Raw genomic sequence first — 16,406 nt, 5'->3', positions numbered from 1 at the left:
GACTTGAAAGTGGAATGGGGGTGGGGCCATGATAGCAAGCTAAAAGAAATAGAAGAAATGGGAGGTGGTTCACAATTTAAAGGTGTTGAACTAATATTAAGTCCAGAAGGCTGTAAGGTTTGAAGATGAGATGTTGAGATGTTGAGATGTTTGCACTGTGATTCACTGGAACATTGCAGAATGCCGAGTACAGACACATGGGCATTCGAGCAGGATGCTGTGTTAAAATGATCGGCTGCAGGAAAGTCTGCTTGCACAAAGACTGGAGGTGTTCCACAAAGCAGTCACCAGTCTGCATTTGTCCTGCTTGCGCATAGACCAGAAGTGTTCCGCAAAGCAGTCACCCAGTCTACACTTACAGGCACATCATTGTTCTGCCATTCTCACATCTGAACTATCAACATTTTTTCTCCACCAGCACCCTACACCCACTACCCCCACCCCTCTCAAACTTCTGTCCCCTCCACACTTCACTTTAGCTCTGAAAAGTCATCTAGACTCAAAATGTTAGCTTGCTCTTCCTCTCTGTGGATGCTGTCTAATTCGCTGTGATCTACAGCATTTGTTGTTTTCAGTAGATTCCAGCATTTACAATAATTTGTTCCTATGTTGGTTATATCAAGCACAGATAAGATTATACACCTTAGATAAAAGTACCAAAGCTTATGGTTTACACTGTTTTTAGGTTTCAGTCAAGAAGAATTCAGTAATCTCACCCAAAGTACCTTACTGCAGAAGAGTTAAAAAAAATCACACAACACCAGGTTATAGTCCAACAGGTTTAACTTTCGGAGCACTGCTCCTTCATCAGGTGGTGTACTCCACAACCACCTGAAGGAGCAGTGCTCTGAAAGCTAGTGCTTCCAATTAAACCTGTTGTACTATAACCTGGTGTTGCGTGATTTTTAACTTTGTACACCCCAATCCAACACCGGCATCTCCAAATCATTACTGCAGAAGAAGCCACCAATTTGTCCAATAGCCTGTGGTGACTATTTGAAAAAGTTATTTATTTAGTCCGAGATACCTGCTCATTCCCTATGCACTATTTCCCTCCTGATAGACATTCTGTTTTGAATCTATTACTACTGAACCTGGTTCCCGAACCTTTGTAAGTAGTACATTACAGATCATAACTCAAATATTTCAGTTTTTTCCAGTTCAATGCCTGAGGATTGGAGTTTTGCCATGATTAATGTGGGCACGCGCCAATCAATTGGCAGAAACTAAAAGCTTAGGTGAAAATACACCCCGCAAAATATTTTTCTCAGAGATTCAAATGTCTCTTCCAACTAAGTTTAAAATTATTTTGGGGCCGGGGGAGAAACCCTGAAATCATGAGCTCAGAGACAATTATTCCACTAAGAAAAATAAATTGCAATAAATACAATTTTTGCAATCAGTGTTCCATAATTAAATGGTGAGTGAAAATAAACCCAATTGCTGTGAATCATCCATCTGTTTCTCCCTCTCTCTGACTAAATCAGAAAGAAAGATTTGGATATACAGGGCCAAACTGCTTCACTGCTGACAAAGTAATTTTGAAATACAATCATATTGTAATGTAGCAAGTGTGGTCATCAATTTTTCATAAGGTCCTGTGTTCAGCAATGTAACTAAAACAGTTTAATTTGTTTACTTGGCTGAGTGTTAAATATTGACCAGACGTAAAACTAAGCATTGCATATTAAACGGAACAAAAAACAGCACACTAAATATCAATGTTGTCTAGAAATTTGCTTTGTCTAGTCATATTTCTGCATGCTTCTTTTTTTCCCATAAACTGACATATCTGAACTTGCATGAGGGGACACCAGCCTTTCATTTTTACTCAAGAGAATACCTGCAATGCAGGATGAAAAGCAATACATAATGCAACCAATACTTTCAACAAAAGATAGATCTTACAGGAATGCATCACAAGCTTATGACAAAGGCTGAGGCTTTGAACATAAAATATGAATTAAATTGTTCTTGCTAAATTTGTTTTTTTGAAATTTACGAGAAAGTTTATTTTGTTCCTGTAGTCAGTGGGTTGAAATGGAAAGAAATAACCACTCACTTTCATTCTATTTCAAATTTCTCATTTATTTGCATTAATTACCCTTTGAGTGGATCACAATTACTAAATCTCAATATCAACTGCAGGAAATTCAATCTTGCTTTTGCAGCATGACCCAAGGTGTAGAAGGGAAGCATGACACAAACAGTGAACCAAAATCAAGTCCGTGTGCTGTTTTCATATATATGAAATGTCTTGCAGACTTTATGACTCTCCTAAAAGTATAACACTTGTATCCTGAAAATTTTGCAAACCTTTATTAATGTTTCGCAACTCTGTCACATTTTCTATCATGCTTAATATCACTACTTTTAGCTTGACAGTCTACAGGAATTTTAGAACATAATCGATGACTCACTCCAGCGCAGAACTGAGGGAATGCTGCATTGTCAGAGGTTCAGTCTGCCCTCTGCAGAGAACATGAAAGATCCCATCATGCTATTTTGAGAAGTTCCCAAGTGAGCTGGCCAATGCTCAATCAAAATCAATAAAATTGACAATATAATCAATTTCACATTTTTGTTTGTAGGAGCTTGCTGTGCATGTATAATGCTTGCTGCATTTCTCATTACAATAATGGCTACAGTTCAAAAGCACTTTAATGGCTGTACAGCTTTTGGAATGTTCCAAGTTGTGAAAGATGTTTTAAGTGCAAGTCTGTCTTTCATCTTTATTTACCTCAGATTGATTCATTCTTCTCAGGCTACTGACTTCTGCTCTTGGCCCTCTCAACCGCATCGCCCAGATTCAGAAGAAATCTGTCTACATAGATAATCAAGAGGGGAATGAGGAAATATATTAAGTCAGATTAATTTGTGCTTTTTATATATACAGTATACATTTACAAAAATATTTAACTGACTTTCCTTCTCATCTTCTCATTGCTGCCATTGCCCTGAAGAATTCAAATATGAAAATCACACCATTTCCTCAAACTTGTTTTAAAATTTATAAATTAATCTTAAAAACCTTAAATCTATTTAAAAAAATATTTTTCTCAACTTCTTTCAGAATTTCCCATTACAATTTAAAGACAGAAAAGCTTAAAACAAAACAAGCACTCTATACCTTTCTGAATGATTCACTCTTATGAAGCATACAAAACCATTAACAGAATATTGTCCATGCTAAAATGCTGAAGCAAATTATAGCAAGCCTATCACATTATTCACCTAGGATGACTGGACAACAGCATCTCACTCACAGCTCCATTCCCCTTAAAGACTGGAAACTCATCTCCAGAACTGCCACCTTAAACACCTCACTATCTTTTACTTACAATTTCCTATCTGTACAATCAATTGTTAGGTTTGACAAAAATAATGTACACACCTATCTTTACATCATTTCTCAGCCTGGTCTTTCCACAGAATCTACTGAGTCTTCGTATAATTCAACTATGTCCATGATTTAAGCAGCTTTATGCGGTCTCCAACACTAAGAGTTTTATTGAACCTCTCAATTCCACAATATTCCAACCTTCACTTTTAGAGAACCACGAGTAAGAGGCCACTTAATAAAATTAAGATCTGATCAGAGAAAAAACATTGGATGAACAGTTTTCCAATCAGTGATTCAACTCAACAATGCCCATTAAACTCATATTCAGCAAAAATCATATTTATCCTCTTACATTACTAAGTGGGTAACACAGCAAAAAAGCCAACTCCTCATTCTTGCTACTTTCAATTTCTAAATTAGGGGTGCGTAACCTTTTCATGTGATGGGCCACATTTGATTTTTTTTTCTGCTCATGCAAAGGGCTGATAAGCAAATTCCAGAAACATTAGGGTTAGCATAGTAGTCAATATGAATTTTTTTAAAAAGTGGAAATATGAAGAAAACATAAAACATGAAGAAAAATGTCAAAGCAATAAATTTATAATTTAAAAGTGTAATTAACAAACACGACCATTGAAAAGTATCAAACAATACAGCTAACAAAAAAAACCTTTTATTGCCTTTTCACTTAATAAGCAGAATCAGAGAGAGTCAAACTAGACTGTAGATTCTGATCACTAAAGGAGGGAAAGGGCCTAGCAAAGATGTTGGATTTAACTAACAATCACACTGTGGTCACCTTAGCTAGGAATTCATGTAAATGGGACCGGAAGTATGCTGCCTTTTAGATTGCACTTTCCCGTCTTGCCTAAAGTCACTAAGAGCCTTTTCAGCCCCATTTCACTCGATAGACACATTTCTCTGCACCCTCTCCCCATCCTAGCCAGCAGCTTCTTCCTCTCTCCTGAAGTGGCAGCTTATTCCCCACAATTTCACCTGCAAATGAAACACTTTTCTTCTTAGTACATCAACCAGAAGCAAACCATGCAGAGAACCAGCCTGTATTTGGAGGACTGGCTCATTGCAGGATCAATCATTTTCGCTTCCCTATAATTTTTAACATTGGTCTACTTGCTGGATAGGATCCTTTTGGACAACCTTATTCTAAATCCCCTCCTCATTCCCAACATCATAATAAATATGCACAAGTCAACATTTCAGTTTTGGAATCCTGTGAGAAAGGGACATTGGTGCCAGAGAGAGCATATATTTGCCAATAAGCCAATGGGGAAAAAGAACCTACAGCTATGAAAAATACTCAAGGGGCTGGAATTGCTTCTACTCGAGTAGAAAAGGCCAGGAGATTTCATTCAGGTTGTTTGTTGAAAAGAAAGTTTTGATATGGTACACAGTAAAAGACAATTTCCTCTAGTTTGAAGGGGGTGTAGGGGGAGTAGATAAGATCAATGTTACAAGAGAGATGTTAGTAGATACTAGCACCATTGTGTGAAGGAATACTTAGCCATGCTAAGTGCTTGAGACAGGGGCCACTCAAAAGCTAAAATTTGATATTTGAAGCAAAGCAAAGTATGCAATTTGGGAGCGTATACAATAGCTGGAATGTTTTTAAGATTGTTCTAAAAGAGCCAAGACAGACACAGAGGCAAATAGCTTCCTTGTGTGCTGCAAACTTCTGTGGCGCTCACGCTTAAAGGGCAAACATTGGAGAAAGCCAGGACACAGCAAAATATTACAAAATTACAAATATGAGAAGATTCATTTCAATCAGAATGCAATAATGAGACTTTAGGTCATTCATAGCAAAAACGTACGCTATTCAGGTAGGGGTAATTAGTTGAGAGCATTTTCAAAGAACGATGAGACAATTGCAGGGACCTGATGGTTTAAATTGTAGGATCCTGATTGAGGAGGTTATAAATATAATTTTCCAAAATTCTGTGGAAAGGAAACATGTGCCAGTTTAGTTGCTGCCAAATTACTGGATCCGGAATATATGAAAAAATTAAGGTCATAGCAAAAAATGAGCTAATCCAAAACTAGTCAGCACAAAAGTCCAAAAGGTAGGTCATACTTGGTCAACCTTAGAAATATTTGAAGAAATAACAAAAGAATTGAACAGAAATGCTGTGAATGTGGTACATTGGTTAAAAAAACTGCTTGTGGAATATGATCTCGAAGAGACTCATAGGAAATATTTAGTCACTTGAAAATAAAGAGAATCAGGAATTTACTGAAAAACCTGGGTAGTGAAAGATATACCTCTGTGGAACACTTCATTGTATGTTGGAATTGCTCATATTACCCAATAATAACTAATCTGGACTAACAAATTGAGGCATCAGCATTTATATTTGCTGATGTCTTAGAATGAGGAGGTATAGCCTTGGGGATCTTGAAATATGAAAGATAGAGAGGCAGCATAAGCAGACAGGTGACAGCTGCAGTTCAAGATAGAAAAAGTTTCATACACTTTGAAAGCAAGAAGGAAAAGAAATAAAATTGAAACACTAAGATTTTAAAAGGGGTTTGAAGAAAAAAGAAATATTGATGTCCAAATACAGTAGTGTTATGATCTTGATGGAGATCAGTAACTAATTTTTTTTTAAGAATCAAAATACTCAAGTAATTACTAGAAGAATGAAAGTACAACATTCATGGTTTAAATTCATATAATTTTACTATGCAAAATAGTAGTATACTACCTCAATACACTAAAAATTAACGATCATGAATCCTCATACCTGCACTGTTATAAACAGAATTATATCAAACATATTAAAAGTACATTGAACTCAGTTACTTATAATCTAATTAACTCAATTGGCTGGCTGGTTGGTTTGCGATCCACAGAGAAGCCAACAGTGTGGGTTCAATTCCCGCACCAGCTGAGGCTACCATGTGCATGGAAGAACTCTCTTTAACCTCTCTCCTCGCCTGAGGTGCGTAAACTACCACAGTTATCTCTCTTTAATGAGAGAACAGCCCTATTGTCTGGTAAGACTTTGGTAATTTTACTTTCACATAATATCAAGCTGGACTGTTTAGATCCACTTGCCTTCCATACTCATTAGACGTGCATCCTAATCAATGCAAGCCAAATACTTAGCTGAAATTGGAAGATTAACTACTTTGTCAGAGAACAGTATTCAAAAGATTCACCTAAGGGCTGAGATTTCTTGGGTCTTCCCTTTACTTCCATTAAGGTTGGCCCTTCAAACGTCCTCCAACCATCCTCAGCGCAGACGCTTTAGCATCTTAAACAGGCCAGAAATCACCTGGTCAAGGGTATGGTGCTGGAAAAGCACAGCAGGTCAGTCAGCATCCGAGAAGAAGGAGGATCGATGTTTCGGGCATAAGCCCTGTATCAGGAATCCTTTTCCAGCACCACACTTTCGATTCTGATCTCCATAATCTGCAGCCCTCACTTTCTCACAGAACTTTCCTGGATCTAATATTCTTAACTCTGGAGGTGTGTTCAAAACGGTCCCCTCTTTTCAGTTTTGGGTACATCAGAAGTCCAACTCATTGTTAGAAGTCCTTCAGTTAAAATGTGTTTTGAACTCATTGCTAATAAATAAAATTTCAACTAACCTTTGCATGAAGGAAATGTTTCTGTTTGCTAGAAACTCAGTACATACTTAAAATACAAAACTAAAACCTACAGAAAATTAACGCTGACCCCTACTCTGCTCTTTTTGTTTTGGAATGAAATTCTTGGGTTTGCATCTGAATGAAAAAGGAACTCCAATGGAAGTGTTATCAGACAAGAGAGGAAATATTAGTACATAGTGACAGCAATACCTGTAAAGGGATTTAGATTGGAAGGAACTTAGGAAGTCCAGGCTTCTTCAGTGGAGTTTAGCATGCAAAGGGAATTTGACATCAAAGTAGACATCTATCTTGCCCACTGTGCCTGTTTGGGCTCTTTGAAAAGAGCTAATCAACTAGTTCCATTACTTTTCCTTTCTTCATAGAAGATGATGGCCTGGTACTATTGCTGGTACAGTCCAGGGATCTAGATGATGTGCTGGGGACCTGGGTTCGAATCATGCCATGACAGAAAGTGGATTTGAATTCTATAAAAACCTGGAATTAAGAGTCTAATGATGAGCATAAATCCATTGCCAATTGTCAGAAAAACCCATGTTTTACTAGGGTCCTTTAGGGAAGGGAGCTGCCATTCTTACTTTATTTGGCCTAAATGTGTCTCCAGATGTACAGCAATGTGGTTTACACTTAACTGCTTTATGGCAATTAGATGTGGGCAATAATGCTGGCTCAGCCAGTAGCACCCTCTTCCTGTAAATGAATACAATTTAAAAAAAAACTTACCTAAAATCTGTGCCCTCTGGTTGCAGTTTTTCCCTAACTCTACCAGCAAAATTTAATTTAATTTGACCTAGTCAGTAATGGTTGGCAGGAGAATATCAGGCCATGAGGTTAAAGACTAAATACAGTTCTGCTGCTGCTGCTGCAGATGGCCTACAGCAGCTCATAGATAACCAATTTTGAACTGTTACACCTTTTGAAGTCTGCCCCATTTAGTAATAGGGAGTGCCACGTAATGCAATGCAGGATATCCTCAAAGGTGGGAGAGTTTCCACAAGGGTTGTGCGGTGGTCACTCCCACGGATACCATAATGTACAAATGCATCAGAGACTGGTAGATTGGTGAGAAAAAGATAAAGTACATTTTTCCCTCCCGTTGGTTCCCTCATCACAGCTTCAGACTAGAAGCTATGTTATTTAGGATACATCCATCTCAGTTAGTAGTGGTGCCAGTGAGCCAGTCTTGGTAATGGATATAGGAGATCCCGAACCAGAGGACATTTTGCACCTTTGCAATCCTCAATACTTCTTTCAAGTGATGTTCAACATGGAGGAGTGTATTGATTTATTAGCTGACGGGAATGCAGAAGTGGTTTCTTTATCTATGTTTGACAAAGAGTCATAGAGACGTACAGCATGGAAACAGACCCTTCGGCCCAACCCGTCCATGCCCACCAGATATCCCAACCCAATCTAGTCCCACCTGCCAGCACCCGGCCCACATTCCCCCAAACCCTTCCTATTCATATACCCATCCAAATGCCTTTTAAATGTTGCAACTGTACCAGCCTCCACCACTTCCTCTGGCAGCTCATTCCATACACGTACCACCCTCTGCGTGAAAAAGTTGCCCCTGAGGTTTCTTTTATATCTTCCCCCTCTCATCCTAAATCTATGCCTTCTAGTTTTGGATTACCCGATCCCAGGGAAAAGACTTTGCCTATTTATCCTATCCATGCCCCTCATAATTTTGTAAACCTCTATAAGGTCAGCCCCAGCCTGTTCAGCCTCCCGCTATAGCTCAAATCCTCCAACCCTGGCAACATCCTTGTAAATCTTTTCTGAACCCTTTCAAGTTTCACAACATCTTTCTGATAGGAAGGAGACCGGAATTGCACGCAATATTCCAAGTGGCCTAACCAATGTCCTGTACAGCTGCAACATAACCTCCCAACTACTATACTCAATACTCTGACCAATAAAGGAAAGCATACTAAATGCCTTCTTCACTATTCTACCTACCTGAGACTCCACTTTCAAGAGTTATGAACCTACACTCCAAGGTCTCTTTGTTCAGCAACACTCCCTAGGACCTTACCGTTAAGTGTATAAATCCTTCTAAGATTTGCTTTTCCAAAATGCAGCACCTCGCAATTACCTGAATTAAATTCCATCTGCCACTTCTCAGCCCATTGGCCCATCTGGTCAAGATCCTATTGTAATCGGAGGTAACCCTCATCGCTGTATATTACACCTCCAATTTTGGTGTTATTTGCAAACTTACGAGCTGTACCTCTTATGCTCGCATCCAAATCACAAAAAGTAGAGGACCCAGCACCAATCCTTGTGGCACTCCACTGGTCACAGGCCTCCAGTATGAAAAACAACCCTCCACCACCACCACCCTCTGTCTTCTACCTTTGAGCTGTATCCAAACAGCTAGTTTTCCCTGTATTCCGTGAGATCTAACCTTGCTAATCAGTCTCCCATGGGAAAACTTGTCGAACGCCTTACTCAAGTCCATATAGATCACATCTACCGCTCTGTCCTCATCAATCCTCTTTGTTACTTCTTCAAAAAACTCAATCAAGTTTGTGAGATATGATTTCCCACGCACAAAGCCATGTTGACTATCCCTAATCAGCCCTTGCCTTTCTAAATACATGTACATCCTGTTCCTCAGGATTCCCTCCAACAACTTGCCCACCACCGACCTCAGGCTCGCTGGTCTATAGTTCCCTGGCTTGTCCTTACCACCCTTCTTAAACAGTGGCACCACATTACCCAACCTCCAGTCTTCCGGCACCTCACCTGTGACTATCGATGATACAAATATCTCAGCAAGAGGCCCAGCAATCACTTCTCTAGCTTCCCACAGAGTTCTAGGGTACACCTGATCAGGTCCTGGGGATTTATCCACCTTTACCCATTTCAAGACATCCAGCACTTCCTCCTCTGTAATCTGGACATTTTGCAAAATGTCACCATCTATTTCCCTACAGTCTATATCTTCCATATCCTTTTCCACAGTAAATACTGATGCAAAATACTTGTTTAGTATCTCCGCCATTTTCTGCGGTTCCACACAAAGATCGCCTTGCTGATCTTTGAAGGGCCCTATTCTCTCCCTAGTTACCCTTTTGTCCTTAACATATTTGTAGAAACTCTTTGGATTCTTAATTCTATTTGCCAAAGACCTGATGCCATAGGATTTCACAGAAAATGGAGTCAATGTTGAGGACTCCCAGTGAATTTCCTTTCCAACCATATACCAGGGCGCTGTTAACTCTAGTGGGTCTGACCCACCAGTGAGACATGAAACCCAGGGATGGTGATAATTGTGTTAGGGACAGTGTCTGTAAAGTATGGTTCTATGAGTACGACCACGTGAGGTGTTTGTTTTATTAGACTGTAGGTCAACTCTCCTAACTTTGACAAACTCCCAGATGTGGGTAAGAAGACTTCACAGAATCAACATGGCTGTATCTGCCATTAATGCTTCTGATGCCAAGGCAGATGCTGTGTAGTTCATCCAGTTTTATTCCTTTTTTAAAGATTTTGTTGTGGTTTTATCAGCCATTTCATAGGGTACTTAACAGTTAATCACATTGCTGAGAGTTTAGAGTCACATGTTGACCAGACGAAGCCAGATTTGCTTCCCTAAAAGGACATTAATGAACCAGATGGGATTTTACAACAACTGTTAATGGTTGTCAGTGGAATAGCAGTTTAAAATAATTCCAAATATTTATTGTATTCAAATTTATCAAAATGCCATGGAGTGATTCAAATCCATATCCAAAAAAAAAATTAGTATGGCTCTGGACTGTTCATTCAGTGACAGAGGATTAAGTTTGTTACCACACTTGATCAAATGCTATCCTGCATTCCCTCTCACTTCAGCTCTCGAATTCGTTCTTTTGTCCCTATTGGGACCAAGGCTGTGATGTGGTCAAGAGCTGGATGGTTCTGATAGAACCCAAACTGAGCATCATGTGAGCAGATTATTGAAGTGCAAGAGCCATTTGTCAGCACAGTTGATGTCAGCTTGCATCATTTTGCTGAAGACTGAGGGGAAACTGACAATGCATTAATTGTCCACATTGGATTTACTCTGCTTTATAGGAACAGGATATACATGGGCAATATTCCACATCACCAAGCAGACACCAGTTTTGTAGCCATACTGAGATAGCTTAATGAGAGGCTCAACTCATCCTGAAGCACAACTTGTTATGTTGCCAGGACCATAGCTTCAAAGTATCCAATACCTTCAGCTGTTTCTTGATAACATACGATGAATTAAATTGGCTTAAAAATGACATCTGTGAACCTCAGGACAAGAGCAAAACTCTACACATCGAGCTGATGATAGCTGCAAAGCTTCTGCCTTGTCTACTGCACTGGTGGGCTGGGCCACCATATCACTGATGATCATGATATCTGTGCAGCTTCCTCTTCCTGCGAGTTCTTTCATTGTCCATCACCATTCGGGATCAAACGTGGAAGAACCACAAAGCTCTGATATGATCTGTTGGGATCACTTAGCTCTGTCTATAGCCTGTTTGACATGCAAGTTGTAATATGTTGTAGCTTCACCAGACTGACACTTCATTTCTAGGTATGCCTGGTGTTACTCCCGGTATCCTGCCCTTCACTCTTCATTGAAGCAGGGTTGACCTCCTGGGCTGATGGGAATGGCAGTGCAAGGGATATGCCGAGCCACAAGTTTATATGTTGAGGTTGTTTCCTCTGACAGCCCACAATGTCTTATGGTTGTCCAGACTATGTCTGGTTGTTGTTCGAGTAGTCTGAAAGACAATTCTCCCAGTTTTGGAACAGGTCCCCAAATGTCAATAGGGAAGACTTTGCAAGGTTGACAAGGCCGGGTTTTCCATAATTGCTTCTGATGCAGTAATGAGTGGCCTGTCTAGCATGAATTCTTTTTGACTCTTCTGTAACATTTTGCTAAACCTGGGTAGTTTGCTTGTCCATTTCAGAAGATAAATAGTAGTCTGAAAAGTCCAGGGTCACAAAAAGGTGTTATTAGGTGAAGACAGCACAGATCTACTCAATGATAATGGTGCATGAAACAAAACTAGCTTTCCATCCAGAACTTTTATTAAATCAATTTATTTAACTGGAATTGAACTTTCAATCACCAACTCTATAATGGGATTTGGAGCAATGTTAGGCCTTTGGATTACTAATCCAGTGACAACATCAATACAGCACTAAGTACCCACAGAGATAATTAAAAAGGGAGATGAGAAAAAAAAATTTAACATGGAAACTGAATTATCTGCCCTTCATTCTTTCGATAATAACTCAAGAGGACAAAAAAAAGGGACATGAGATACCTTTGGCAACTAGGGTTAAGGAGAATCCAAAGGGGTTCTACAAATACATTAAGGGCAAAAGGGTAACTAGGGAGAGAATAGGGCCCCTTAATGATTAGGAGAAAGTGAGGACTGCAGATACTGGAGATCAGAGTTGCGAGCGTGGTGATGGAAAAGCACAGCAGGTCAGGCAGCATCCGAGGAGCAGGAGAATCGAAATTTCGGGCATAAGCCCTTCATTAGGAATCCTGATGAAGGACCTATGCTCGAAACGCCGATTCTCCTGCTCCTTGAATGCTGCCTGACTTGCTGTGCTTTTCCAGCACCACACTCTCGCCCCTTAAAGATTAACAAGACCATTTACTGTGGAACGGCAGGAGATGGGTGAGATAGTAAACAAGTATTTTGCATCAGTGTTTACTGTGGAGAAGGATATAAAAACTTGAGAATTTGGGGGGATAAATAGCAATATCTTGAAAAGTTTCCATATACAGAAGTGGTGATGCTGGATATCTTAAAATGCATAAAGGTGGATAAATCCCTGGGACTGGATCATGTGTACCCAAGAACTGTGTGGGAAGCTGGGGAACTGATCGCTGGCCCTTGCTGATATTTTTGTATCATCGATGGCCACAGGTGAGATGCTGGAAGACTGGAGGTTGGCTAATGTGGTGCCATTATTTAAGAAAGATGGTAAGGAAAAACAGGGAACTATAGGTCTGAACCTGATATCGGTGGTGGGCAAGTTACAGGGGGTATTTGAGGGATGGGATTTACATGCATTTGGAAAGACAATGACTGATTAGGGATAATCAACGTGGCTTTGTGTGTGGGAAATCGTGTCTCACTAACTTGATTGGGTTTTTGAGGAATTGAAGAAGAGGATTGGTTAAGGCAGAGCAGTGGCCGTGATCCATATGGACTTCAGAAAAACATTTGACAAGATTCTGCATGGTAGACTGGTTAACAAGGTTAGATCACATGGAAGAGAGATATGCCATTTCGACAGGTAACTGGCTTGAATGCAGGAGGCAGAGGGTGGTCGTGGAGGGTTGCTTTCCAGACTGTGACCAGGGTGTGCCACAAGGATTGGTGCTGGGCCCACTGCTTTTTGTCATTTATATCAATGATCTGGATGTGAATATAGGAGGTATGGTTAGTAAATTTACAGATGACACCTAAATTGGTGGTCTGTGAAGAAGGTTACCTCCGAGCACAACCAGATGGGCCAATGGGCGGCAGATGGAATTTAATTTAGATAAATGTGGGATGCTGCATGTTGGTAAGGTAAATCAGGACAAGACTTATACACTTTATGGCAAGGTCCTGAGGAGTGTTGTCGAATAAAGAGACCTTGGGAGTGCAGATTCATAGTTTCTTGAAAGTGCAGTCACAGGTAGACAAGATAGTGAAGGCAGCATTTGGTACGCTTGCCTTCATTGATCAGTGCATGGAGCACAGGGGTTGGGAGGTCATGTGATGGCTGTACAGGACATTGGTTAGTCCACTTTTGGAATACTGTGTTTAATCCTGATCTCCCAGCTATAGGAAGGATATTACAAAACTTGAAAGGGTTCAGAAAAGAGTTACAAGGATGTTGCCAGGGTTGGAGGGTTTGTGCTATAGGGAAAGGCTGAATAGGCTGGGGCTATTTTCCCTCTAGCGTCAGAGCCTGAGGAATGATCTTAAGTTTATAAAATCATGAAGGGCATGGAAAAGGTGAACAGTCAAGGTCTTTTTCCCAGGATAAGGGAGTCCAAAACTAGTCAGCATAGATTTAAGATGAGAGGGGAAAGACAGGGACCAAAGGGGCAATGTTTTTGTGCAGAGGGTGGTCTGTGTATGAAACGAGCTGCCAAAGGAAATGGAGGCAGCTGGTACAATTACAACTTTTAAAAGGCATCCGGATGAGTATATGAATAAGAAGAGCTTAACGAGAATTGGGCCAAATGCTGGCAAATGGGACTAGATTAATTTAGGATGTCTGGCCGACATGGACGAATTGGACTGAAGGGTTTGTTTCCATATTGTGCATCTCTATAACTCTAAACTGTGATCAAATTGTCTTAAAGAAAAAAATCAAATTAGACAATTGCTGATAAAGGAAAAACAAAAAGAAGTCTGAGAAAGGACAGTGGGATTGTTCTAGGTGGTTCACTGTGGAACAAGTCAGTGCAACATATTCCAAGGGTTGAATACTCAGTTGTTATTTCAAACATTCTATGATAAACCAAAAGACTAATGTCAGAAACATGTTTACTTGTTTGCAACATGCAGGAATAATTTCCCAAAATAATCTGGCCAAAAAACAATTTTACAAAACACGGCACATATGTACTTCCAAGGTTCACCTCTCTTAAAATGCCAGGGCTACTGGCCCCCTCACACTGAGATTAGGTTTAAGGTTCACAGAAAGAACAGTCTAGCCAAATGCTGCTTATGCTCAGCATTAGCACATTACTCTTGAAGTCCAGACACTTCAGCACTGAATCCTGGAAGACACTCCAATGCAGTGCAACACTGCTGGGAGTGTCACTTTTCAAATGAGATTTTAGACCATGGCTTAATCTGTCCTCTCAGATGGATAAAAAAATCCCAAGAACTATTTCAAAGATGAATTGGGGAGTTATCCCTGGTGGCCTAGCCAATATTTCTCTCTCAATTAAGTTTCTAGAAAATATGTGTTTTCTTATCAATCAATAGCATTTGAGGGAACATGCCACATGCACCTTAACTACCACATTTTCTACAACAGTGATCACATTCCAAAAGTGCATCATTGGTTAAGCGCTTTGGAACATGCAGATATAGATGTGTTATATAGATACAAGCTTTTTGTTGAATTTTGTTTTTAAATATCACTAAATTCTAAGTAAATACAACAAAACAAAGTGCTGAAATGGGTTGGCAATCAACATGGCTTAAACACAAGTTATCATTCACCATATTCTTCATCATTACCAACATGGAAATACCTACAAAGGCTACAGCAATTATAGTACATATTCAAAGATAAGAGACACAGGGACCAAAACAAAAGTAAGAAAAAGTTTTGGTTGGCAAACAAAATGATCAATAATTGCGATACTGAAAATGGAAATTAATCAACAGTAGTTTTCAAGCAATGAAGTAATGAGATTGGAAATTTGTCAGTTCTTATGTAGTAAAGTAATATTGTTAGACAAGAGAATTTTGATCTATCTCAAGTACAAATAATTACAAATTGCACCCACCCAATCCTAAGAACAATCCAAAGCCTGTCATCATGACAACTCAAGATACTCATTAATAATGCCTGTGGCAAGGCCCACAGTGCACGACTCACACCAGGGGCAGAACATTGGTCTAAAATGACAAGTGAGTTGGGATAGGGTGCTCGAACCATACCAACAGGGGTCCAAGGAGGGGGCTCAGACCACATCAACTGGAAGTCCAGACCACATTGCAGGGCATGGGGCATGATGTTCAGACCAATGTTGGGGAGAGGGTGGACATGGAGCAGGACCCTCAGGCCACAGTTAACATGGATCCAGGGTCAGACCCTCGAGCCACACTAACAGGGGACCTGGGGCAGGACCTACAGGCAACAGTGACAGTAGACCAAGGGCAGATTCCTCAGGCCACAGTGACAAAGATCTGGTGCTGTACATCCAGATCAAACTGTCAGGGACCCAGAGCTGACCATACTGCTCAGGGGGCCTGGAGCTGACCACACTGTTTGAGGGGGCCTTGGAGCTGACCGACATTAAAGGGAGCACGAGGGCCTATACCTGGTGGTGGCAGCAATAACCCAGTGAGAGCTGACCACCCTCTGACAGCCAGGTTCCTCCGCTCGGACAGTCCCGGATTCCAGGGCCCCGCTGCAGGGGGTCGGTCTCCGGCCCGCCTCCTCGGGCGACCGCTCCGGGTTGCGCGGGATGCGGTGCCACACCATCAACCCCGGTTTTTTTTGTTAACCCCCCTCCCCCCTCTCTTACCGTCACCGCCGCTCCTCCCCCGCGTCTCCAATCGGATAGCGGCCGGCTCCACCCACTCGGCCGGGCCGCTCCTACCCGCGGCCGTCACCGATCCAAGCGAAACCAAAATACCAGCACAACATGGCGGGGCAGGCGCCAGGCCTCGCGAGAGCAGCGGCTTCTCGCGAGAGGTGACTG

The 16,406-nt window shown here is 40.8% G+C and overlaps 1 protein-coding gene across 8 annotated transcripts in view; it reads right to left on the bottom strand.

Moving 5' to 3' along the window:
• The window catches only part of tab2 (TGF-beta activated kinase 1 (MAP3K7) binding protein 2), a 38,252-nt gene extending 21,896 nt beyond the window's left edge, over window positions 1-16,356 (bottom strand). For 4 of the 8 annotated variants that reach the window (XR_015758510.1, XM_043696478.2, XM_043696482.2 and 1 more), the window contains exons 1-2: window positions 16,230-16,356; window positions 2,741-2,824 (exon numbers count right to left, since the gene is read on the bottom strand). The gene's annotated coding sequence lies outside the window, so the exon portion shown is untranslated. Of the gene's footprint in view, window positions 1-2,740; window positions 2,825-16,022; window positions 16,162-16,229 lie in introns of those variants that run through there. The other 4 variants (XM_043696481.2, XM_087991575.1, XM_043696479.2 and 1 more) reach the window with 2 other exon arrangements.
• Window positions 16,357-16,406: the final 50 nt, after the last annotated feature.

The sequence above is a fragment of the Chiloscyllium plagiosum genome, unplaced genomic scaffold, assembly GCF_037043375.1.
Source record: "Chiloscyllium plagiosum isolate Xiang-an unplaced genomic scaffold, Cpla_swu_hap1 HiC_scaffold_10, whole genome shotgun sequence".
In the NCBI taxonomy this organism is placed as follows: domain Eukaryota; kingdom Metazoa; phylum Chordata; class Chondrichthyes; order Orectolobiformes; family Hemiscylliidae; genus Chiloscyllium; species Chiloscyllium plagiosum.
The sequence above is the reverse complement of the archived record's forward strand: the minus strand, read 5'-3'. Positions and strand labels throughout refer to the sequence as shown.